This window comes from Hyperolius riggenbachi, chromosome 6, assembly GCF_040937935.1.
Source record: "Hyperolius riggenbachi isolate aHypRig1 chromosome 6, aHypRig1.pri, whole genome shotgun sequence".
In the NCBI taxonomy this organism is placed as follows: Eukaryota; Metazoa; Chordata; class Amphibia; order Anura; family Hyperoliidae; genus Hyperolius; species Hyperolius riggenbachi.
Window position 1 is genome coordinate 297,733,771 of NC_090651.1, and position 26,244 is coordinate 297,760,014.

Genomic DNA, 26,244 nt, shown 5'->3' on the forward strand with positions numbered 1-26,244 from the left:
GCTCAGTTACTGATCAGTCACTTGTTCTTGCACTGATCTTTGAAGATAGTTGCTGGACTTTTTTTCTGACAACCATACAGTCTTAAAGAGACACTGAAGCGAAAAAAAATGATGATATTATGATTTGTATGTGTAGCACAGCTAAGAAATAAAACATTAAGATCAGATACATCAGTGTAATTGTTTCCAGTACAGGAAGAGTTGAGAAACTCCAGTTATCTCTATGCAAACAAGCCATTAAGCTCTCCGACTAAGTTAGTCGTGGAGAGGGCTGTTATCTGACTTTTATTATCTCAACTGTTCCTGGACTATTTACTTTTCCTCTGCTAGAGGAGAGGTCATTACTTCACAGACTGCTCTGAAAGACTCATTTTGAATGCAGAGTGTTGTGTAATCTGCACATATTATAGAATGATGCAATGTTAGAAAAAACACTATATACCAGAAAATAAAAGTGTGCAAATATTTTCTTTGCTGCTAATCTTCTAGTAATTATTCATAGTACACAACCAATTCACTATATCATATATATTTTTTCGCTTCAGTGTCTCTTTAAAGATAACCCGAGGTGGGTTTGAAGAATCCTATTAGGACACAGAGGCACATTCTGAATACAATGCCCAGCCTCTGTGTCCTTATAGTGTCCTCCCAGTCTCCCCCCGTGCTCTGCTGTCCCCCATAAAAATATACTGCTGAACCCACTCTCACTTGTACCCTCCATCAATGCCCAACCCTAACTATCCATGCAAGTGATACCTAACCCTAATGGAACCCCCTCCTCAATAGATATCCGACCCTCCACCTCCCTCAGTTCTACAATCACCGCCGATATCTGCACTGCAGACTACTATTTTATTGTGCGAAAGTTTGGGTGGCGCCATAGGTGCTCATGCAAATAGCTGCAATTAGCGGCTACAACTGCCAATTTGGGCACCGCTGGGGCTGGGCAGTAAACAAACTGCAGCTACAATCAGCGGGCACCAAAATTTCCAGTTATAGCTGCTCATCACAGCTATTAAAGAGTCTGAAGCCTTAAAAAAAAATCTTTTTATTTGACATTTGTTAAGCAGTATGAGCGTAACTAAAACGCTGCATTCCTGCGGCAGAATTATGTAATTAAACCCCTCAAATCCCGGGGCAAAATTCCACGACTTTCCAGGTTGTGGATTTTCCTTCCTGGGGGAGGCAGAGCTTTGTGCTGTAACTCTGCCTCCAGTCGCGTCAATCTCCGTGGATCTCCGCCTCTCCCCGCCCCTCTTAGTGAAAGAAGACTGAGAGGGGCGGGAGGAGGCAGTGATTGACATGAGTAGAGGCAGAGCTACTGTTCAAAGCTCTGCCTCTACCAGGAAGGAGCCCAAAATTTTGCCCTGGGGATTTGGGGGGTTTAATTACATCGTTCTGCCACGGGAATGTGGCATTTTAGCTCATACTGCTTAACATAAATGTCAAATAAATTGTCAAATTTGTTTTTTAAGGCTCCAGGCTCTCTTTAAAGAGACTCTGTAACAAAATGTTTAGCCTTATTTCTTCTATCCTATAAGTTCCTATACCTGTTCTAATGTGGTCTGGCTTACTGCAGCCTTTTCTAGTTGCACTGTCTCTGCAATATATTTGTCTCTGTAATATATCTAATCTTTTATTTGTCAAGCTTTGTCGAGGCAGAGAGGAATACACTGCCTCTGCTGAGATAGGGAGAAGTTATGCACACACCCTCCACGCCACTTGCAGGTACTGTGTGTGTGTGCTTTGTTTATTCGTCACAGACAGCTCTCTGCTCTCAATTTCAGCTTGTCTGAGGGGGAAGGGAGCTGCCCATGCTGAGAAACTGAGAATCCCTGAGTGGAGTTCACTATGTAATAAAAGGCCATGTTTTTTGTTTGTAAACACTGCCTAAAACTGGCGATTAAAAGACAGGATCACGGTGGGGAGTGGCGGAAACAGCAAAGAGGGATCCAGGAGATCAGTGACTCGAATGGTATTTTTTTTTTTTTTACTGTACAAATCGGACAGTACAGATTCTCTTTAACATGGCCCTCTATGGCTGGACCTCTGACACCCACCTGACCTGCTTTGGCAAAGGGCTCCTCACATTTACTCGGAAGTGGGGCATTGTGGTGTGACTTAACAGATGCATCTGACCGTGGAAAGTCACACTGCAATGATGAGCCTATGAAACATTCACTGCATCCAGTGTGGTATAACAATGTGCAGCTTACTCCAAAACATGTGCGTTAGCAGTGACAGTGAAGCATACTTTGACTGTGCTTCTCTTCATGCGACGCAACGTTCATTCAATGTGCTGTGTGACTTTCCTGTTCAGTTGCATTGTGTTCCTGCTTTTACAGAAGACGCAACACCCATGGTGAGCGTAGCCTTAAACAATACCAATACCTAGATTTCCTGCAAATCTCTGTGGATTCAATAGTGTCTGAATACCACACCTAAAACTATTCTGCCAGCAAAGTTAGGCTTTAGTCAGAGCAGCTGATCCATATCCTCTTTCAGGGTCTGGGGCTTAAAGTGTAACAGGCGATGGATCAACAGGGCAGCCAGGCACTATGCATTGTTTAAAAGGGTATTCAATATGGCAGCCATATTCAAAGGGTTGCTTTAGTGTAAAAAAAAGGAACCATTTGAGCTCCCTGCTTATTAAAGCTATCAGATGTGGCATCTGTCTATCAGACCTATGTGACGGTGTTTGTAAAACTGCCAAAATACCTTAACTATAAAAATTCTTAGCATAGTCATGTGATCTGGGCTTCTGCCCTGGTTTGTCTATCCCAGGCATGGGCAAACTTGGCCCTCCTGCTGTTACGGAACTACAAGTCACACAATGCATTTGCCTTTATAAGTCATGACTGTGGCTGTCAGACTCCTGCAATGCATTGTGGGATTTGTAGTTCTATAACAGCTGGAGGGCCAAATTTGCCCATGCCTGGTCTATCCCCAACACCCTCCCTCCTTTCCCCAGAACTGTTGCATTGACATATGGGAGGAGACATGGCCTGACCTCCCATTTAGAATCTGAAGGGGGTATAACTAGGCCAAGCTGCCGCTCAGATCACTCAAATGGGCTGCCTGTGCTGGTCACAGGACTACTCTGGAATCTTGAAAAGTAAGTTGTTTGAGATTTCAACACATCAGATACATCAATATTCAATGTGGGATTGAGGGGGTCAAATGCATGAAGAAGAAAAAAAAGCTTCTTTTAGAGGCTCTTGCCAAGTACTGTACCTTAAATCTTAGATGATGTTTTGAAAACTCCACCCAGTTATCTGATTAATAGCCAAAGGATTGCAGATGTTTACATTATACCACTTTTACCATTTTTATTTATGTACATTTTGTTTGTCTTGAAAGAAATATATTTGTGTGATATTTTAGATTTTTGTTTTTTTGCTTTTTTCATTTTAGCCCTGCTTCGAATGGGCATTAATCTGTGGATCTATATGGGAAAGTAACTTTTATGCTTTAACAGTGGCAAAGCTGCATGTGTCCACTAGACAACCTTTTGTAAACATGTCAAAAGATTTATGTTGGCTGCAACGGGTGATATGTTCTGAAAATGCTGGTTACCTGGCTGTCGGGAAACCTTTGGGCGGGAATATTTGCTCACTTGGTTCCAATTGGGCCACAAGAGAGATGAGAACACCTGAAAGGATTAGCATGACAGCTGGGAAGAATTTTCAGGTCGTTGTCAGTGGTGGCCACAAGAGGTGGTCAGTGAGATGCTAAAAATGCCGCCTTGCATGCACATCTAGTGCAAACCGTATGCCGCTTGGAATTGGGACGGTCCAAATTGGCAGGAAATGCATTTGACTGGCCCAATTGCAAGCCAGAATTTTTACAGTCTCTTATTAGCCACCATATTGTCTCATAATAGGATTATTTGATTAAAATATTTTCCATTTGACATAACCTCATAATCTTTGCAAACCTGAAAATATGATGATGTTTTTGCTGTTTTTACAATTTGCTTTTACTCTGTTTGTTATATATGTCTGTCTTTGTGTCTTTATAATTGTGCAAAAAATTATATTCATTTCAATTCCTCTCGTTTCCTCCTATTTTTTGTTCCCCTTCCAAGAGAAGATTGTGATAGACCATGAGCTTCATACATCATCCTAATGGTGGCCATACATGGTACAATAAAAACGTTCGATTATCCCGTCTATTCAATCTAAATGATCGAATCGAATAAAAGTTGAAAATATTTTTTTTTCGATCAAGAAATTCGAACAATTATCCTGTTTTTTCGAGATAAATCAGATCGGACATGCTGGAAAAATGTTTATATTCGATCTAACGGAATAATCGAACTAAATTATCTAATCGAAAAAAAAAGAAAAATTGTACCATGTATGGCCACCCTTAGAGTTCTATCCTATTCCTTCCATCGTGCAATTAGCAGTTGTGCATGGGACTGTTTGTGACTTGTTTAACCTTAAGGGCTGTTTTTACAGTTGAGGTGTGAGTTTGCGTTGCGATGCCCCCACCGCAACGCTTAAAACCACAAACATATGACTCTGCTGCAAAATACATCGACAGGGTCACATGCGTAGCGAGGCTTCCCTAAGCCCCCCCCCCCTCGCTCAGTGACGTACGCCCTGCTGGATCCCACTGTATTCCTGTAGTTCCGCGCATGTGCGCCGCAATGCCACTGCCAACCCTTTTAAAAGTTATGCACCGCTCATTGACTTGCATTACTTCCGATGCCGTGGAAGTCCAGCGATAACGCTTTTGCCCCTGTGTCAGCTTGACAGCTGATTGGGCACTTCAAGCGTGACACGCCCCATTGCCGTTGTGTTGCCCTGCAGCAAAACGGTAATGCAACGCACACTTGTAATGCAAGTGTAAAATGGGCCTAAACCTTATCCTACCTAATAAAACCTTGCTGTCCATGCATACTCGTGTCCTTGGGTCCGTGCTTTTTGCTACTGCGCATTTACGCAGCACGGACAGCCATTGGGACAGGAGGACGGGGCCAGTTAGCTGGGCAGAAGGGTGCGCATGCGCACTGACATGCGGTGGTGAGAGACAGACCTAGAGCCCGTTTTTAAATGGGCTTAGGTCTACTAGCTTTATATGATTAAAATACTGTATAAGCATTATATTAAACAGACCACGCAGTCATTGGCAGTTAATATGGCTGCAGCACCTTTATTCACTTGAGGACTGCAGTATTGAACCCCCCCTAAAGACCAGGCCATTTTGTGAGAAATTGACCACTGCAGCTTTAAGGCCAAGCTGCAGGGCCACACGACACAGCACACTAGTGATTCTCCCCCCCCCCCCCCTTTTCTCCCCATCAACAGAGCTCTCTGTTGGTGGGGTCTGATGCCCCCCCCCCCCCCCCAGATGTTTTGTTTGTTTATTTTTGTGTATTTTTTAATAAAAATGTTTTTTTTTTGTTTTTTTTTACTAATGTATTCCTCCCCCCCCCGCCAGCCAATCCCCGTGATCCGCTGCCATAGGCTTCAGCCTATGATTAGACGGCGATTTCGCCGTCTAACAGAAGCAGGAGATGTGTGCACAGCCTGCGTGTGATCTCCTGCAAAACAGAGCCCCAGGACTTTTAGGCGATCCTGGGGCTGCTGCTGTGGCCACGCCAGTCGGTGTGACGCGGTCGGCTACAGGTTAATATTTGGGGTAGTAACTTTATTAAATGAATAATTAGCCTTATTAAACCAATCACTACTTAGCTAGCCAGCCCAAGTAGTAAACCAATTGTAAAAATGTACTAAACAACCATAACTTGAAACTGAGCCACCAACCAGTTTTAATTTCCCTCATTAGTAACGTTACCTCCCAAACAACATCCGTACCCGTGACGAGGAAAAAGAAGGATAGGCAATACGTTGCTTCTGAGATCGCCTCACAAAAGGTGCTGGCAAAATATTTATAACTTCTGCCACCTTTTCATAGGTCAGCAGGTGGCCAATCAGAAAGCATTCCATCCATCACTCTGCTTGACAGCAGGCCTTTTTCCTCTTCAGATCCATCTAGAAAATATAAACAGAGGGGAGGAGCCAGTACCACATAATATTAACACTAAACCAAGCTTGAAGGGGACTCAACTCACTGCCACCATGAGCATTCCATAGTGTCTGCACTTGCCTGGTGTGCCACCTACTGGAGGGAGTACTACAGAGCCATGACAGTTTGCTTATGCCTACAAAATACATTTCTTCTATAATCTGACGTAGTTTGTGTTCAAAATAGTTCTGTGAAATTCCAATGTCTTCCCATAACATACAAGACAGCGATTAGTCATTTGCCAGCCAGCTCCCATTTATGAAGAAATCCCACCATTCCTTAAATGCAGAGCCAGGCTAGGAATTGTAATTATTCAGAGCAGATGTATACAGTGCAGCTTGCCTGTTTGACCCTGACGGGATTTCAGGAGAACGCCTCATGGGAACCAGTGGCCTAGAGGAAGGCAATGCTGACTCGGCCATCAGCTCCTCTGTGCCTTCCCAGGTTCTACTCGAAACGTTTTCTATTAGAAACAGAAAGAGAAGGTCTTGTGTGTAATATACACATAGAGAATAGCTCTCAGAGTTTACACATATTTGCTGTGGTGACTGCATGGAAGTATCAGATGAAAGTCCAGCTTGCTGACGATAGCTGTGAGAATACTACATAACTGATGTCTGCTTTCACGTTCTGCCCCCCAGATATGGAGCTATGCGGGACTCCGGATAGAAGAGATCATTTATAATATTTGCATGCTACTCACACCAAGCCCCTTTTTAGTTTTGTCCTTGTATACAAATGGCAATGGAGCTCTGGATAGTACTGATCATTTATAAAATCTGCATATTTCAGCTACGCTATGTGCATAATATGCTATACGAAAGCTTCCAATTCCTCTTGGCGCTTTAGGATTCTTGGACCAGAGAGACTATCCTTCACTTCCCACACACATCAGTGTGCGTTCCATGTCCATTACTCTGTCATTTCGACTGACTGTCCTTCACTGGACCATTTTTGGGAGGTATTAAAGTGTACCCAAGGCAAATATGGAAAAAATTAGATACTTACCTTTTGAGGAGGGAAGGCTCTGGATCCTCCAGAGGATTCCCGTGTCCTCCTGGAGACCATCGTTGCCGTGCACAGACCTCTGGAACATATTCAACAAGAGCTTGTAGGATATGTTATTGTGGCCACGCTCCCTGCCGTGTACGAGCGCAGCAGCACTGCGACTGCGACTACAGGCATGCCTACGCAGTAACCAGAGCCACTCATCCACGAGTGAGTAATGGGCAGGCGTGCTGATGCATGGATTCAAACTTCAAGAGGGTTAGTAGCAATGGTCTCAAGGAGGACATAAAAAGCTTCTGGTGAATCCAGAGGCTTCACTCTTCATAGGTAAGTATCTAATTTTTTTTTCCATTCCAACTTACAAGGCCTTCCATTTTGCAGATGCTTTGACCCAGTCCTCCAGCCATCACAGCTTGGCTCCTGTCAAAGTCAATCAGAACTTTTTTTTTTTTAAGAATTTTTATTTGGTTTTAGAAAAACACAGAATTTGCAATAGGAAAACGATCACAAAATAAAAATTATGTTGTTAAAATTGCCACATACAAATTCTGAAACCCCACTCCCTTCTTAACACCCTCCCCCACCCCTTTGCCCCAAATCCCGAGCTTCACTGTGTCTTTTAGAACCCATATTTAACTTCTAACAGCCAAATCAAAGGTCCTTGAAATCTCCAATTTCCCCAAATTGCCCCCAATTGACTCCAGACAATACCAAGAAGTTAACGTGAAATCACTCATTAGTGCTTACATTTGTTGAGTTGAGAACTGATGCAAAATGAAGTTCCTCCATGTTTAGCAGTTCCATGTGAAAAACATACAGGAGTTCTTGTTTCAGAATTGTAATATCTGCGATAGTTGGTTCCAGCCATTTACACAGTATGGCTCTTCTTGCTGCTATTAATATGACATGGTACAGTGTTGAGGGAGTGGCTTGAGCATTTTCCGCAGGCACTAATTTAATTAAACAGAAAAAGCAGGCATGACTTAAGGCCCATACACACGTCGGATTTCCGCGAACGACGGGTCGTTTGAACGTCCCGTCGTTCCGTCGTTCGCCCGCTAAATCAGGCGTGTGTACAGACTATCGTTCGTTTGATAAGAGTGGGTTTGAGCGATCCACCCGGCGGATCGCTCAAACTCTTATCAAATGAACGATAGTCTGTACACACGCCCGATTTAGCGGGCGAACGACGGGACGTTCAAACGACCCGTCGTTCGCGGAAATCCGACGTGTATGGGCCTTTAGTTATTTTTACTTTTTACATAGCTTATTTGCATATTTAAGCACTTTATCCCAAAAGAGTTGAATCTTAGAGCAAGACCACATACAATGTAAGAGATCTGCATTGGGTAATTTACAATTGGGACAATATGGACTTTACTTTGGGGGTGGTGTTTTGTACTTCATATTAAAAACATTCTTGCCTCTGTGTATAAACAAGAGATGTGGTGATCTCCACTTCTCATCCTTAATCACTTGTCTTACCATTAAGTTACCCTCTAGTATATGCTCCCCCACTTCTTCTTCCTGCAAAATAGCATTCCACTTTTTCATTGCCCAACCTGCTAATTTTGTATTGTAGAATTCTGCTAAAGACCTAAAAGAGAGTTCTGGTTTCAAGATCCCATCAAATTTCATGGTGGTCATTATGGAAGATTGCAGGCGTAAGCCTTTATTGACCATAGATAGAATTTGGGCATATTGAATGGAAGAAAATCTCCTGCTTGGAGGTTGAATTTCTCTTTAAAAATTCTCTAAATGATAGCCACTTGCCCTCAGACATGTTGAACATGTTTCCCAAGCATTTTAGCCCTTTGTCATCCCAACTCGCAAAAGTTTTCTGTTGAATGCTTGAGGAATAGTTAAGATTATCCCATATTGGGAGATATTTTGAGTACTTATAAGGAAGACCACACTTTTTCCTGACCGCCTTCCAGGCTGCTATAGTATCTCAAAAGATCACATTATGTTTCAGACGAAGTGGTAGATTACTCAGCTGGGCATGAAAAATGCCCTCTAATTTCCAGGGGAGTGCTTGTTCCTGTTCCAGTTTTACATTAGAATAGGGATTGATAATCCAGTCATGTGAATGACGGAAGAGAGACACTAAGTTATAATCTCTGACGGAGGGGAGATTAAGTCCCCCTAGATGTTTTGGTAAAGCGAGTTTGGCTCTAGAGATTCTAGGCTTTTTGGATTGCCATATAAGTTTGGACCAGGCTTTATTGAGTGAGGTAACATCCTTATGCTTCAGGAGGAGTGGGATCATCTGGAGTGGATATAAAAGTCTTCCCATAGATATCATTTTGATTAATGCCACTCTACCTGCAAATCCTATGGGTAAGTTATGCCACTTTTCTAGCTGTGCTTTGATGCTACGTATTAATGGGGTGTAATTTAGGTCGTAAAGTTGTGTAGGGTCTCTAGAGGTCACACCTAAGTATTTTATATTTGTTGTAGCTAGCTTTACCACCAAATTGGACCACCCTGTGATATCTGCTCTAGGGGATAGTGGCATGAGTTCACTTTTTTGAGGGTTAATAAGAAAGCCTGAAAATGTACCCACTTCTTTTGTTTTTAATGCTATGGGGACTTGAGTAACTGGATCAGATAAATAGAGAAGTAGATCGTCCGCAAATAATGCTTGTTGGACTAACCTGTCTCCCACTGCAATTCCACCCAAGCTTTTCCTTAATAATATTGCCAAAGGCTCAAGGGCCAAATTAAAATGGAGTGAAGACAGGGGACATCCCTGTCTTGTACCCCTCCCTAGATCAATATTTTTAGACAAAAAAACAGGCATAGCCACTTGGGCCCCTGGTGTAAAATACATGGCTCTCAAGGCGTTAACGAAAGAACCTTCAAATCCTTGTTTAGCAAGAACTCCAAATAGCCAATCCCACTCCACCTGATCGAATGCCTTTTCTGCGTCTATGCTTAACAGCGCCGCAGATTTATGGGTTAAAGGATATGACCTCACCTCTTCCAGCACCGTTAGTACTTTACAAATATTTGTTACTGCTGCTCTTTGTTTAGTGAAGCCTACCTGATTGGGGTGAATCAATCTAGGCATAATGTTTGCCAATCTATTAGCTAAAATTTTGGATAAAAGCTTGACGTCAAGGTCAATGAGTGATATCGGTCTGAAAGAGGCAACTTGCTCTGTATCTCTACCTTCTTTGTGGATCAATTTAATATAAGCTAGATGTCCTGTGGGGAGATATTCCCCTGTAAGGAGTATTTTATTGAAAACTTGAACGAAGATGGGGCATACTTCATCTTTAAGAATTTTAAAATATTCCGAGGATAGACCATCCGGTCCTGGTGCTTTACCTAAAGCCAAAGAGGGCATTGCCTCTCTCACCTCCTTCAAAGTTACTTCCGCGTTCAATTCCATTTTTTCGTCCTCCGTGAGCTTCTTTAATTTTAACTGGTCTAGGAGAGTTTGTACTTTAGTCTTTGACTGAGCTTTGGAAGAATATAATTGCTGGTAATAGTCTGCAAATATGTCACAGACTGCAGCTGGATGATGCACAAGCACTCCCCTTTCATCTTTTACTACTATTTGCTTGCGAATCAAGGATGACTGCTTTGCTAACGAGGCCAACAATCTTCCATTTTTCTCACCATGCCTATAATATTGCAAGTTTATAAAAGGTCTATGTGCCTCTTCTCTCACTCCAAACCAGGTGTCACTATCTACCTTGGCTTTAATCCAATTTTTCCAGTTGGCTTCTGTAGGATCTGATCTATAACGATTGTAAGCCTTCCTTACTAGTTTCACTGCTTCTCCATAGCGCTTGTTTGATTTTATTTTTTTCTCTCACACATATCCCATTATTTTACTTCTCAAGACTGCTTTAGAGGCTTCCCACAATAGCACGGAATTATCTATGTGTGGAGAGTTGTCACCCAAGTATTTCAGCCACCAATTTTTCTGCAGATACGCAAAATTTTCATCTCTATAAAATTGAGAAGGAAACCTCCATATAAAATAATTTCCCTTTGGAATGGTAGCAGAGATATCTATCGTTATTGGCGGATGGTCTGAGATAACCATGTCCTGTGTTAAAGCTTTCTGGAGTCTCCCTAAGATAGGTTCTCTAATAAGAAGAATATCTATACGTGAATGGGATTTATGTCTAAAAGAATAATGGGTATATTCCCCGGCTGTGGGATTTAGGAAACGCCAAGAGTCTACCAAATCGGTGGTTTCTAGGAGTTTGACAAGCCTCCTGTCATGCAATCTATCTTGATTTCCTGCCTTTGATCTATCTTTCGCTGTTGAGATTACCGTGTTCATATCTCCTCTCACTATGAGGTTGGGCGTATCTATTTTAGAAATTTTAGAGAGCAAAGAGTCAAAAAAGGGCTGATTTTGTTCATTAGGACCATATATGTTCCAAATATTAAAAGTTTCTGCAGCAAATTAAGGCATTAAAGATATCCATCTGCCATTCGGGTCAGTGTCACATTTCAGCACCTCAACGTGCAATGACTTATGTTAGAGATTTAGCACTCCTGCTTTTTTATTTATCGCTAGGGCGCCATAGATTTCTCCCACCCATTTTTTCCTCATATATTTTAATTGGTTGCTATCTAAATGTGTCTCCTGGAGTAGGCAAGTATCTGGAGATAGTTTGTTTCTTCAGATGGTTTACAATACGTGAACGTTTACCTGCAGATTGCAGGCCTTTAACATTCTAAGAGATTATGCGAATGTTGTGACACTACCCGAATAGAGGTAATAGAAAGATATTAACCAACATTTATAAAGCAGTAACATTTCTATCATAACAAGACACAACGAAAGCTCGTCCCATCCCCTTTCCCTTCTAACCCCAAAATGTTTCCCTCAAACCAGAGGAAAACACAAAAACATGAAATTAACTAAAAACTTTGTTGTGGGGAGATAAAACCTTTCACGTAGAGGGACTTCACTTCTTCCCCGATGGTGTTTTCTCCTAAGCTCCGTAGCATCATACTCCACAGTTAGACCCAGAATGAGAGTACTGAAATTTCAAAAGCTTTAGTGTTATATCAGGAAATTTGAAAGAGTTCAGGCAGGATCATCTCTAGAAGAGGAATAAGTGTCTTTCTGGCGAGGACCGTGGAGAAGATTGCTGCTATTGTAGGTAATCCTGGACTTCCTCTGGTGTATCGAAAGTTAGTTGTTTACCTTCTGGATCAATGACACGTAACATAGCTGGATATAAAAACATGAATTTTATTCCTCTGCTAGCAAGCGTGTTACAGGATGGGACAAAGGCCTGTCATTTTTCGAGACCTCCGCTGAGTAGTCCTTAAAAAGGCGTAGGGAGCAATTACGTAGTTCTAGCTCCTTTGCTGCTCTTCGATATGCCGCCATTATTCTTGTTTTGTCAGCGAAGTCAAGATATCTGACCATTACCATGCGGGGGGAAACACGTGTTTTCTTACCACGCAGCGGACCAACTGTGTGTACGCTCCACTTTTATGGGTGCTTCAAGGCCTAGGGCTGCTGGTATTTCTGAGGCACAGATATCAAAGAGTTGGTCATCTGAGAGGCCGATTACTGTAATGTTATTACGCCTGGAGCGATTTTCCAAGTCCTCTATCCGGGCGTGTGCTGTTGCATTATCTTTGAGGAGTGAATCGATTATGGTATTCGCTATCTTTAAATCATCCTCGCAGTCACTGATTCTCTGCTCCTTTAATGCACTTGGCCTATTGTAAATCTTGCTTAATCCCTTGAGATTTTTTGATAGTATCTTGAATGGTGGCCTGTATTTCTGGTATTAGGGCCTACCCCACTTCCTCCGCTAGTCTCTTATAGTTAATGCATACTTGCGGTTGTTGTGTGCCTTCCTCCTGTGTCTCTCCCCCATCTGAGTCCCCCTCTGAGCTTCCCTCACCTCTCTGGGCATCAGCTTCTGCCTGCTTAACAGCTTTCCGTGCTCATCTTCCGCCTGCCATCTTTGGAGTCTCCCCCTCCTGTCCTCGGCACTGCTTGTTTTCTAACCTTGTTAGGTATCGCTCCATGCGCGATACCCATCGATGCTGGGGGGTCTCCTTCTTGTCCGGGATGCAGTGCTGTGTCTGCTGGCGAGCTGTTTGCTGAAGATCGGGTCAATCTGCGGAGCGGCGGGCCGGAGCTCTAGCCTCGCGCTTCCACCATACGAGCGCCGGAACCGGAAGTCCACCTACAGTTTCAGAACCTTCATTTCATCAGCTCCCAAAATATCATTTTCAAGAATTGACTACACCTTGCTGCTTACAGTGAATCTGAAATGGGACTTGGAAGGAAAAGTACTTACCTTAGTAGTCCCCACCAACCCAGCTCTAAGATTCTCTAAGCATATCCGACAAGATCTAGTTATATATGCTCTTGTGGCCGCACTCACATCCGTGTGCAAGTACAGTCCACGCCTCCGCATTAGCACAGAACTGCTTGTGCATGAGCAACTTTGTGCTACTGCACAGGCGCGGAACAAAGTTGCATGTGTGCAGTACGGTCACACTCCGAGGGCTGGTTCACACAGGCTTCTGCCGAGTTTTCGCTCGACACCACGTTCAAATGATGGTGTTTAACCGCTATGTTTGTTTTGGACCCTAGATGGTCTATCATCTACTGCTTGGTGCTCCGGCAAAAACCATGGCTCCTCAAAGAGAAACTTTAACCAAGAATTGAACTTCATTCCAATCAGTAGCTCATACCCCCTTTCCCACAAGAAATATTTACCTTTTCTCAAATAGATCATCAGGGGAGTCTGTATGGCTGATATTGTAGTGAAACCCCTCCCACATTGTCATGACCGTTTGCTGTCTGTAAACCTCGTTGCATTTTGGAAAATAACGTTTTTTTTTTTCAACTGCCAAGCAAGTGATATCTCCCTCTGTGCATAGAACTCTCAGTAACGAACATTCCGCACTGATCACCTGGCAGGACTAAAAAGGTCACCACCAGTAATAAATTTCAGAATGTAAATACTGACTAAATAATCTATAAATTAATATTGTAAAAAAAAATAAGCAATTTTATTTATTATGTCACTACAGTTCCTCTTTAAATTCCACGTCCTGGGTGAGCCCATGTTCGCTGCTGGACACAGCGTCATGGAAATATATGAGGCACATGCAGAATGTTATGTGATGGGATATCTGTAAGTTCGTTCTCCCTCAGAGCGGAAATTAATCTAAATGCTGAACATATTTGACACGCGAAAGGAGGTTGAATTCCTGTCAGGCACTGTGGAACAACCTGTAACTAATTTCCCTTCATTAAACGCTCATTTGCTTCTAGTTTAGGCCTAAAAAAATTGATTTTACGGCAGCAGGTACTCTTGGGGTAATGGTCCCAACATGTGCTTAGTTCTGCCTCCCCCCCCCCCCCTGCTCCTCCCCCATCCACCATCTTTCCTTTCCCTTCTTGTGATGCTGGTATAAATATTCCCATCTGGCCCTGTGAACTACCGAGTGATGTCCTCCATTGTAGTCTGCCTTATTACATTCATAACCAAAGTGTGATTTCTGTTTTATCAGAAGCCATGTTAAGAGTATGCTGTGTGGGGCTGTTATACGATGGTAGGTGCTGCTGGATTTCTCAGACGTTTTTCTGTAAATGACAGTGGTCCCCCACCAGCACCTCTATAATGCTCTAATTCACAGCAGCTGTTCCTGAATCCTGATAATAAGGCTTTAAAATTCTCCTGCAATATATTTATGGCCATGCTTTTGATCTTGCTCAGAGTGTTGGCTGTTTTGTACAAGAAGCTATCTCTGAATCTTGCAGTTGAAGCACCACTGCAGAGAATTGATATTGGTCTTGTCTGAGGCTTAAGTGTTTCTTCAACAGCTCTCACCTCAAATTTGAAAGTAACGATTCAAAGCCTCCTGGGCTGGATGCCATGTATATGTTTTATAGGTTGCATTTCAAAGTACGCTTGAACGAGGTGCACAGTATTGTGGCTTTTACTTGAAAACCGGTAAGTGAGCTCAAAGGCTTGGTTGTTACACTTAAAGTGAACCTTAAGTCAGTTAAAAAAATGAGTTTTACTCACCTTGGGCTTCCCTCAGCCCCCTGCAGCCGATCGGTGCCCTCGCCCTGTCTCTCTGATCTTCCCGTCCCCGCCAGCGACCACTTCCGGTTTCGCCGTCAGGACCCGACAGGCATGGGAATGCGAGTGATTCTTCGCGTTCCCAGCCAGGAGGTCGCAATAGCAGCATAGGGGGTGATATTTTGGCTGGGAACGCGAAGAATCACTCGCGTTCCCATGCCTGTCGGGTCCTGATGGCGAAACTGGAAGTGGTCGCCGGCGGGGACGGGAAGATCAGAGAGACACAGCGAGGGCACTGATCGGCTGCAGGGGGCTGAGGGAAGCCCCAGGTGAGTAAAACTCATTTTTTTAACTGACTTGAGTGCCTCTTTAAAGAGGAACTGTAACTAAGGAGTGAACTTCATCCCAATCAGTAGCTGATACCACCTTTCCCACAAGAAATCTTTACCTTTTCTCAAATAGATCATCAGGGGGGTCTGTATGGCTGATATTATGGTGAAACCCCTCCCACAGTGTGATGTCAGGACCTCTGTCCTGACAGTTTCCTGTCTGTAAACAGTGTTGCATTGTGGGAAATAACGGCGAATATCAATAATTTCTTGTTCTTTTTATTTTTCTAACTTCTCGCTTTGCAGTGTATTGGTTGTTTTTCCCCCTTTACACTAAAGTTCCTCTTTAGGAGACCACCTATGAGATTCTAGATTAACCACTTAAGTACCAGCACCCTCTGCCCCCTTAAGGACCAGAGGGTGCTGTTACAGTAAACCGCCGCTTCCCGACGAATCGCTGATAAAATCTGCCGCTCCCGCCGGTCATGTCGCTCTGTCCCCGCCGCAGGCTGCTCTCTCTGCCGTCACTATGACGGCAGAGCTCTGTGCGCCGGTCAGGAGCCGCTTAAATTGGCTCCTGACCCTGTCACTCCATGTAAGCCAATGGGAACGGCTTACATGAATGACAGGGCCAGGAGCCAATGAAAACTGCTCCTGTCCGGCTCACGGTGCTCTGCCATCATAGAGGCGACGGGGCAGAGTGGCGGGGACGGGAGGGGGCGCGCGGTGAATGGGACGTAGAGTTTACGTCCGGTCAGAACCGCAGCGCCCCCTGCCCGCCGTAGATTTATACTCCAGCGGTCCGCAGGTAGTTAAGTAAAAGATTTTCCAGGCTTTCTCAACCTGGGTTCCTTGAGGTCTTTGCAGGAGTTCCTTGGCATTTTCCCCTCCCGTGACAGTAGAGAACTAAGAAAGTTTCAAAAGTACTTATCTGGCCCCTCTGTGTCTTCTTCACTCATTCTATGCTTCCCCCGAATGTAATAGGGTGGGGGGTGGAGTATAATAGAGCACACTATAATGGTGAGTACTGTATAAAGAAGCACTAAATTTGAGGTCAGAATAATGAGCACATTAATAAAAAATAGAGGCATTACAATGAGGGGCACCATAATAGAGGGTAGAGTAAAATAATGTGTACATAATAAGCCCCCCCATCCTATGTCTCCTTAGGGATAACAGATGATTGCCAAGTGCGACTGGAGGCGTCAAAGTATGGCAACCTTGACTCTTGGCTTTCAGATATTTTCCACAATACTCTCACCATCCAACCCCCTTAAAGAACCTGTATGAGCCAAAATCAATTCCGTGTACAACCCCCTTTCCCCTCGCCTTGTGCTTAGCAAAATAAATGATTCTGCTTCTGAGTACTGTCATAGGAGAGCACTATAATTGCGGGGTCTATAGCAAGAAACACTGATGTGCTACTGTGACAGGAAACTCTATGAGGAAGAAACATAGAATGGGGATGAAACAAGGATGTTACAGTGAAGAACCACACCCACTTTCAAAGACCATGGCCCATAGCCAATTCACTTTTTCTCCTGAGTTAACTCCTAAGATATAATTTTCACAATCTCTTTAAAACTACATTTAAGCATTTTACAGAATAAAAAGTACCCAAAAGTATGTGAAAAAGTACTATCAACACTATTTTGAGTATTTTCTTGCTTGCTGGTGGTTTAAAGTGCATTTTATGACAAAAAGGCCCGTATGCAATTTACTTTTCCTCCTAGGAGATACATTTTTATCGTCAATTTAAATTAACTTTTCCCACTAATGCAGGGATTCCTTCTGTCCAAGTGGGAATACAACTCCTAACCTTAAAGGAAACCTAAGGTGAGGGTGATACGGGGGCTGCTATATTTATTGCCTTTTAAACAGTGCAAGTTGCCTCACTGTCTCTTTAGACATAGGCCCTAAACAATCATGCAGATCAGGTGCTCTGATTAGCCACATGCTTGTTTCAGGGTTGGGACTCAGACAATGCTGCAGACAGAGAGATCAGCAGGACTGCCAGGCAAATAGTATTGTATAAAAGAAAAAGATGTCAGCTTCCATATCACTGACACTATGTCAAAATAACAGATAAGTGTGGCACTCCAATGTAGCAGATGGAGGATATGTGGGAAATTCTCTGTCGGGTTCAACACCCCCACAAGACGTTACATTTTGTCACTTTGCACAATAAATGAAGTTGAATGACGGAAGGTGCCTGTAGCTGTTTCTCCATAACAAAGCTTCCATATCGCTGTCACTCTCCCCTTTAACAGGGCTCTGTGTATTGCACAGTAAAAATTGTCAATTTTATTTTCACAGTTTCAGGCATTTACCGGTAAATCTTTTAGCACAACAAGAATGCCACAAAACCCCAACTCTAACCCCCAGATATCATATCAGTCCCCTTGCCAGGTAAAGAGGTATAGGAGGTCATTTTTGCCCTCCTACCTGTTTAGAATAAATAGTTAAAGTAAACTTTACTAATGGGGAAAATATTGTCTGTGGTTCTCTATTTTTCATCCATCTACTTTCATGTACCGTCACATTCTTCTGTATATGTCTTTCTTCTGTCTTTACTTTAACCACTTCCCCTCCCCCAGGACGAGTAACTATGTCCCTGCAAAATGCCATAACTGCTTGCAGGGACGTAGCTACTATGTCCCTCCCCGCCACGCGTTCCCGCTTGTCACCCCCATGTGCTCGTTACCACCGCTGATCGTTAGCCACTAGATCAATGAATGAAACACAGTTCACATTCATTGATCTAAGTCCCTGTGTGAATGAACACAGCCGTCCATGAGATGGTGCCTTCATTCACTAAGACCATCTGCGCATCACTTCGTAATACTACGCGTAAGGAAGTCAGCCACGAGGACAGGACAGTGAGGGACTCGCACATGCTTATGGGGCTGGAGGAAGCCCTGGGTAAGTATCGATTCTTTCTAGTCTATGGTCTCTGGCACACTTTAACATAGCTAGCAAATTTGGTGCAATATCATAAGAAGGCAACTGTCATTAACATTTTTGCAAAATCAGTAGCAGCAATTTCACTTATCTTTATTTAACAGAAATAGTAACCTAGGACCTTCTCCTTTGTAATATATTATACTGATTTTGACCAGTGTGCATGGACTTTTGAAGAAGCCACGAGATCAGAAGGTATTTATTCTTACGGAACACTGCCTTTTATATCTACAATAGAAACTGTAGAGAGCCAACCCAACTCCTCTCTGTGTTGGAAATAATATTGTTGGTAATCTTTAGCTGTGCCTTAGTTTGGGCCTTGGTGTAGTTATGTAGCCCACCACTGCTCTCCCTGGCCAGCCTTGGGCCTTCTTTGGATGGAATCCTTATACTGAAGTCCATTTTGCTGGAAAGCTCAATATTTATTGTTTACAATTAGTCTGGTTTTCTGGTGGTAGGAGACAGAATACCAGTGAAGGGAACAACCTTTTGGCATATGATTTCTGTTGCCAACAGGCTGCTTCTGCTATGATGTAATATTCCTAGCGTGCACTAGGGGTCCTCTTAAGCCTCATAATCTCATTCTAAAACTATGACGAGGAGAGCTGAAGGGTAACTGCATTATTTGGTGACAACATGTCACATAAATACACTGGAGTTTCAGGGCTACTGAGGAAGAGGCGGGCCTCCTGTCCAATCCATGACGAAAATTGGTGCCCTGCAGACCTCACACTGTCTGAAGCATACATTTGCTGCTACTTGCCGAGCAATGTGTAAAGAACCCCTCCAGCAGCTGGGGGATTAGTGAGGAATATTTCATCTAATGGCTTTTTTCTATAAAAGCTAAAAAAGAAAGTTATAGTTTGTCAATAATAATATCATGAAATGCAGTAGCTGGTTATGACAAATAGCACACAGATTGGATCATATAATGTGCCCACACAGGTCTTCAGACATTACAGCATTCCCATTGCCTTCACTCCGGACAGTCTTCTGCTACAAATGCTTGGTGTTCTTGGATAAGCAAGTCCCAATTCAGATACATAGATATATATCTCCACTGAGGGTATGGCAACACCATTCCATACAAGCTTCCAGACAGGTGCACTCAACAGGTGGGTTCCTCACACCCACACAGTATATTACAGTCCGGTGGGTTGCAGCTCACAAGCTCTCTTTATTTGGAGCACAATGTTGTATACACAGCAACAGTTTACCCCCCAACCTCTATCAAGCTGTTATCAACTAATCAAAAAACAACAGTTTATAGCACTTCCCCCGGAAATGACATCGTGATGCAAACCCCTCCCACAGGAAGTAAACAAAAAATACAAGCAGATTTGCTAATGCAATTAAATCCAAATTAAATGTTATATGACGTGCGTAGCACTCTTATCCGTATATAATGATCCTTGGTCCATGACAATCAATAGGAGGGGGTTACATTATGGTGTCATTTCCGGGGGAAGTGTTTTTGTTTTTTTTGATAAGTTGATAACAGCTTGATAAAGGTTGGGGACAACCAAAACTGTTGTTGCGTATAAATCATTGTGCTTCAAATAAAGAGAGCTTATGTGCTGCAACCCACTGGACTTTTTTATTTTAAATTATATATTTACCATATTTGCCACCATATAAGATGCCCCGTAATATAAAACGCACCTAGGTTTAGAGGGCAAAAGCCAGGTAAAAGGTATATACTAAACTTGGTATGTTCATAGTCCATGAGCGTCTTGTACATGTTCTCCCCCAATTATTGTGTCCTTCTCTGACTGCCTTCTTTCCTCCTCTGTCCCCCAATGTGGCCTCCTGTGTCCCTCGTTATGCCTCCTCTGCCCCCCCCCCCCCCCCCTTATGTCTCCCATGCTCTGCCCCCTGTGTGTATGTAGGAGAAGAGGCAGCATATCATTTTACTCGTTATGTCACCTTGTCAACAAACATTCTTATAGTCAAAGCCATGGTTTTTTCATTAGTAATTTATGGTTGTGAGAGTTGGACCATAAAGAAGGCTGAGCACCAAAAAAATCAACACCATTGATTTGTGTTGTTGTAGAAGAGTCCCTAGGACTGCAAAAAGATCCAATTAGTCTATCCTTAAAGAGACTCCGTAACAAAAATTGCATCCTGTTTTTTATCATCCTACAAGTTCCAAAAGCTATTCTAATGTGTTCTGGCTTACTACAGCACTTTCTACTATAACAGTCTCTGTAATAAATCAATGTATCTTTCCCCTGTCAGACTTGTCGGCCTGTGTCTGGAAGGCTGCCAAGTTCTTCAGTGTTGTGGTTCTGTGATGAATCTCCCCCCTTCAGGCAACTCTCTGCACACTGCCTGTGTGTTATTTAGATTATGGCAGATTCTCTCTTCTCTCTTATCTTTTACAAGCTGGATAAATCGTCCTCTGAGCTGGCTGGGCTTTCACATACTGAGGATTACAGACAAGGGCAAAGCTGTTTGCAAGAAGAAAAGAGCAGCCTGAAACTTCAGTGCATGAGAGCAGAAGCGGGAAAGAAACACACAATGATCTCTTGAGATACAAAAGGAAGGGTGTATACAGCCTGCTTGTGTATGGATGTATTTTCTATGTATTTTCTATAACCTACTTCCTGTTTTGGTGGCCATTTTGTTTGTTTATAAACAAACTTTTTAAAACTGTTTTTAACCACTTTTAATGCGGCGAGGAGCGGCGAAATTGTGACAGAGGGTAATAGGAGATGTCCCCTAACGCACTGGTATGTTTACTTTTGTGCGATTTTAACAATACAGATTCTCTTTAAAGGGAAGGTTCAGGGAGGGGATTAAAAAATAAAAGGCCGGCTGCCAGGTTGGGCTCTTCTGCGCTCCATTTCCTGGCACTTCTGCGTCCCACGCCGGCGCGCTGACGTCATCGGACGTCCGCCGGGCTGTACTGCGCAGGCGCAGTAGTTCCCAGGAAATGGAGCGCAGAAGAGCCCTAGGTGATCATTTTAAACTAGTTGATAAAATGCCCTTTAAAGAGACACTGAAGTGAAAAAAAAATATGATATAATGAATTGGTTGTGTACTATGAATAATTACTAGAAGATTAGCAGCAAAGAAAATATTCTCATACTTTTATTTTTAGGTATATAGTGTTTTTTCTAACATTGCATTATTCTATAATATGTGCAGATTACACAACACTCAGCATTCAAAATGATTCTTTCAGAGCAGTCTGTGAAGTAATGACCTCTCCTCTGGCAGAGGAAAAGTAAATAGTCCAGGAACAGTTGAGATAATAAAAGTCAGATAACAGCCCTCTCCACGACTAACTTAGTCGGAGAGCTTACAGCCCGGCGGACGTCCGATGACGTCAGAGCGCCGGCGTGGGACGCAGAAGTACAAGAATTTGGAGCGCAGAAGAGCCCGACCTGGCAGCCGGCCTGGCCAGGTCGGGTCGGCCACCGGAGACCACCGGGAGCCTGCGGAGCGGCGGCGAGGGCACCTCCTGCCTGCCACGGGCTGGAGGAAGCCCCAGGTAAGTGGAAATTGATTTTTATTTTTTCCCCACCCTCCCTGAACCTTCCCTTTAATGGCTTCTTTGCATAGAGATAACAACCGGAGTTTCTCAACTCTTCCTGTACCGGAAACAATTAGACTGATGTATCTGATCTTAATGTTTTATTTCTTAGCTGTACTACACATACAAATCATAATATCATAATTTTTTTTTCGCTTCAGTGTCTCTTTAAGCCATCAGAAAGCAAGAAAATACTCAGAATAGTTTTGATAGTATTTCTCACCAATTTTTGGTATTTTTTTAGTTGAAAAGTGCTGGAAAATTATTTTAAATCGAAGATGAAACATTATCTCCTGGGAGAAAACTCAGGTGAAAAACTTAATTGCATATGGCCCATGGGGCCAAATGCAATTCACTTTTTCACCTGAGTTTTCTCCTAGGTGATATTTTCTCAACTTGTAAATAAAATGCCTTTTACACCATCAGCAAGCAAACAAATACTCAAAATAATTTTTGCAGTACTTTTTCATCAAATTTTTGGTACTTTTTCCATTGCAAAGTGCTAAAAAGTTATTTTAAATCGAAGATGAAAAATTATCTTCTAAAAGAAAACTCAGGAGAAAAAGTGAATTGCATTAACTTTTTCTCTTTAGTTTTCTCCTAGGTGATATTTTCAAGAATTGTCAATAAGATGTCCTTTAAACAACCAACAAACAAGAAAATTCTCAAAATAATTTTGACAACTTTCTCACCTACTTCTTGGCAGTTTTTCAGTTGCAAAAAGTTGAGAAGTTATCTCCTAGGAGAAAACTCAGGAAAAAAACTTAATTGCATATGGGCCATTCTCCCAAGTTTTCTCCTAGGTGATATTTTTAAACCTGTCAATGAAATGCCCTTTAAACCACCAGTAAGCAAAAAAAAATGCTCAAAACAATTTGTATAGCACTTTTGCATCTACTTTTTGGTGCTTTTTCCATTGCAAATTGCTGAAAAGTTATTCTAAATCGAAAATAAAAAATTATCTCTTAGGAGAAAACTCAGGAGAAAAGTTATTGCATATGGCCAGATCTTACCACCACTGCATGGTATGTCCTATGCTAGTCTGGCAGTGACATTTTTCCTATTTTATAAGCACAATTAATTTACTGTAAATATAATTAACTTAAAATATTTATCTAATAAAAAAAATTCAAATGTATCCCTGGACTTTAAAGAAGAGTCATTTCAATAATCTTAAACCACCGTACCAAATATTTAGCTCACACCGCTGCCTACAGCAGCGCCCCCCTCTGTGTGGCATTGAAAAAGAGAAAAAAAGAAAAGAAAATCTGCACTGCAGTATCCAAGCCCTGATTAACAATGAACCAGTTTGCTAGAAAGCAGGGTATTTGGGAGCTCTGGCACATACTTTGTCAGAGCAATGGCTGCGGTCTTACATGTGTTTGTTGGGTATTATCTGTGATTATGGAGTATTAGGCCTGAGCCCTACAGTAGCTGTTACAATAGCACAGCATGCAGCATGTGTCTGTGGAATAGCTGTGACACAAGCATTGAAGGGCTTAGACAAGGTGTTACATGCAGAGCTTGTATGTGTAATGGCATGTACAACAAGACAATGTAATTCAGGGTGTTCTAGCAGCAAGAAACCCACACGGGTGATATAGATCTGTATATATTTATTTTATATACATTATTTACACTGACCTAAAGGATTAAAAAGCTCCTGTTCCATCATATCCCAAAGATGCTCTATTGGGTTGAGATCTGGTGACTGTGGGGGCCATTTTAGTACAGTGAACTCATGGTCATGTTCAAGAAACCAATTTGAAATGATCCGTGCTTTGTGACATGGTGCATTATCCTGCTGGAAGTAGCCATCAGAGGATGGGTACATGGTAATCATGAAGGGATGGACATGGTCAGAAACAATGCTCAGGTAACCCATGGTATTTAAACAATGGCCAATTGGCACTAAAGGGCCTAAAGTGTGCCCCACACGATTACACCACCAGCCTGCACAGTGGTAACAACAAGGCATGATGGATCCATGTTCTCATTCTGTTTACGCCAAATTCTGACTCTATTGAGACTCATCAGACCAGGCAACATTTTCCAGTCTTCAACTGTCCAGTTTTGGTGAGCTAGTGCAAATTGTAGCCTCTTTTTCCTATTTGTAGTGGAGATGAGTGGTAACCAGTTGGGCCTTCTGCTGTTGTAGCCCATCCGCCTCAAGGTTGTGCATGTTGTGGATTCATAAATGCTTTGCTGCATACCTCAGTTGTAATGAGTGGTTATTTCAGGAAACGTTGCTCTTCTATCAGCTTGAATCAGTCGGCCGTATTCTCCTCTGACCTCTAGCATCAACAAGGCATTTTCGCCCACAGGACTGCCGCACACTGGATGTTTTTCCCTTTTCACACCATTCTTTGTAAACCCTAGATATGGTTGTGTGTGAAAATACCAGTAACTGTGAAATACTCAGACCGGCCCGTGTGGCACCAACAACCATGCCACGCTCAAAATTGCTTAAAGGGACACTTAAGTCAAACAAAAAAAATGAGTTTTACTCACCTAGGGCTTCCAATAGCCCCCTGCAGCTGTCCGGTACCCTCGCCGCCTCCCTCCGATCCTCCTGGCCCCGCCGGCAGCCACTTCCTGTTTCGGTGACAGGAGCTGACAGGCTGGGGACACGAGTGATTCTTCGTGTTCCTAGACACATTAGCACCCTCTATGCTGCTATATGGTATATGATATATGCTATAGCAGCATAGATGGCGCTATTGTAGCCAGGAATGCGAAGAATCACTCGCGTCCCCAGCCTGTCAGCTCCTGTCACCGAAACAGGAAGTGGCTGCCGGCGGGGCCAGGAGGATCGGAGGGAGACGGTGAGGGCACCGGACAGCTGCAGGGGGCTATTGGAAGCCCCAGGTGAGTAAAACTCTTTTTTTTTGTTTGACTTAAGTGTCCCTTTAAATCACCTTTCTTTCCCATTCTGACATTGTTTGGAGTTCAGGAGATTGTCTTAACCAGGACCACACCCCTAAATGCATTGAAGCAACTGCCATGTGATTGGTTGATTAGATAATTCCATTAATGAGAAATTGAACAGGTGTTCCTAATAATCCTTTAGGTGAGTGTATATAGTGCTGACATCTTTCGCAGCACTGCACAGAGTATATTTTGTGTTGTTATTTAACTGTCCTTCAGAGGGGCTCACAACCTACTCCCTACCATAATCATATGTCTATTGTAGTCTAGAGCCATTTTTTTTTATTTATCGTGTAGTGTATGTATCGTAGTCTAGGGTCAATTTAGGGGGAAGCCAATTAAATTACAGTATCTGTATGTTTTTGGGATGCGTGAGGAGTGATCAGAGGAAACCCACATAGACACAAGGAAAACATGCAAACTCCATGCAGATGTTGTCCTGGCTGGAATACGACCCAAGAATCCAGTGCTGCAATGCAAGAGTGCTAACCACTAGACTATTATATACTGTAATCTAATGAATCAATTAGTATTTTGCCACACCCACATTGAGCTTCCCTGTGTTCTGGCCAATCTGAGATGAATGCAGGTTTCTTTTATCTTATTATCTTGTTTTCATTGGATGAACAGCTTATAGAGCCTTTAGAAAGACATCAGACAATCAGAAAGAGATCTTTCAGGAAGACTAAAGGTCCGTACACACGCCGGACTTTAGGCAACGACGGGTCCGTCGTTGCCTCCCGCTGGGTGGGCGTGCCAGCGACAGTCCGGCGTGTGTACGCTCTGTCGTCAGACTGATACGGCTGTTTCTGAGCGATCCGCCGGACGTTGCGTTAGAGGGGGCGTTAAGGTCGCATAACGTCCCCCTAACTCAACGCCTGGTGGTGTTGGATCTGGACGTCAGAGTGAGCCGCGTTGTGCAGCTCACTCTGGCGTCAGTGATGCCGTGATGCGCACTCTTGTGCGCATGCGGCATCACGTGGTCCCGCCGGCCAATCGCCGCACAGAGCGGCTGCTCCAGGAAGTAAACACTGCACGTCATAACGTGCAGTGCATATTAATTAGCCATGTGCCTGGCCGCTCTCCGCTCCTCCCCAACATTACTGAGCATGTGCAAGCAGTCTAACGCGGCTCAGCCGCGTCCAAAGTACTGCATGCAGTACGTTGCCTTGTGACGCAGCGTTACAATGTAACGCAACGTCCGCACTGTGAACAGCCCCATTGATTTTTCATTACTGTGCGGTGGGCTGCGTTACAGGCTGCTCTAACGTGCGCCTGTAACGTCCCACTGTGAAACCAGCCTAAAGGTCCATAACCACAGAAAGATTTTTTGTTGTTTTTCTTTTCACTGCGAACAATTGTTTTCATTATATTGCATAACCTCATTTAACAAAAAATTGTTAAACGA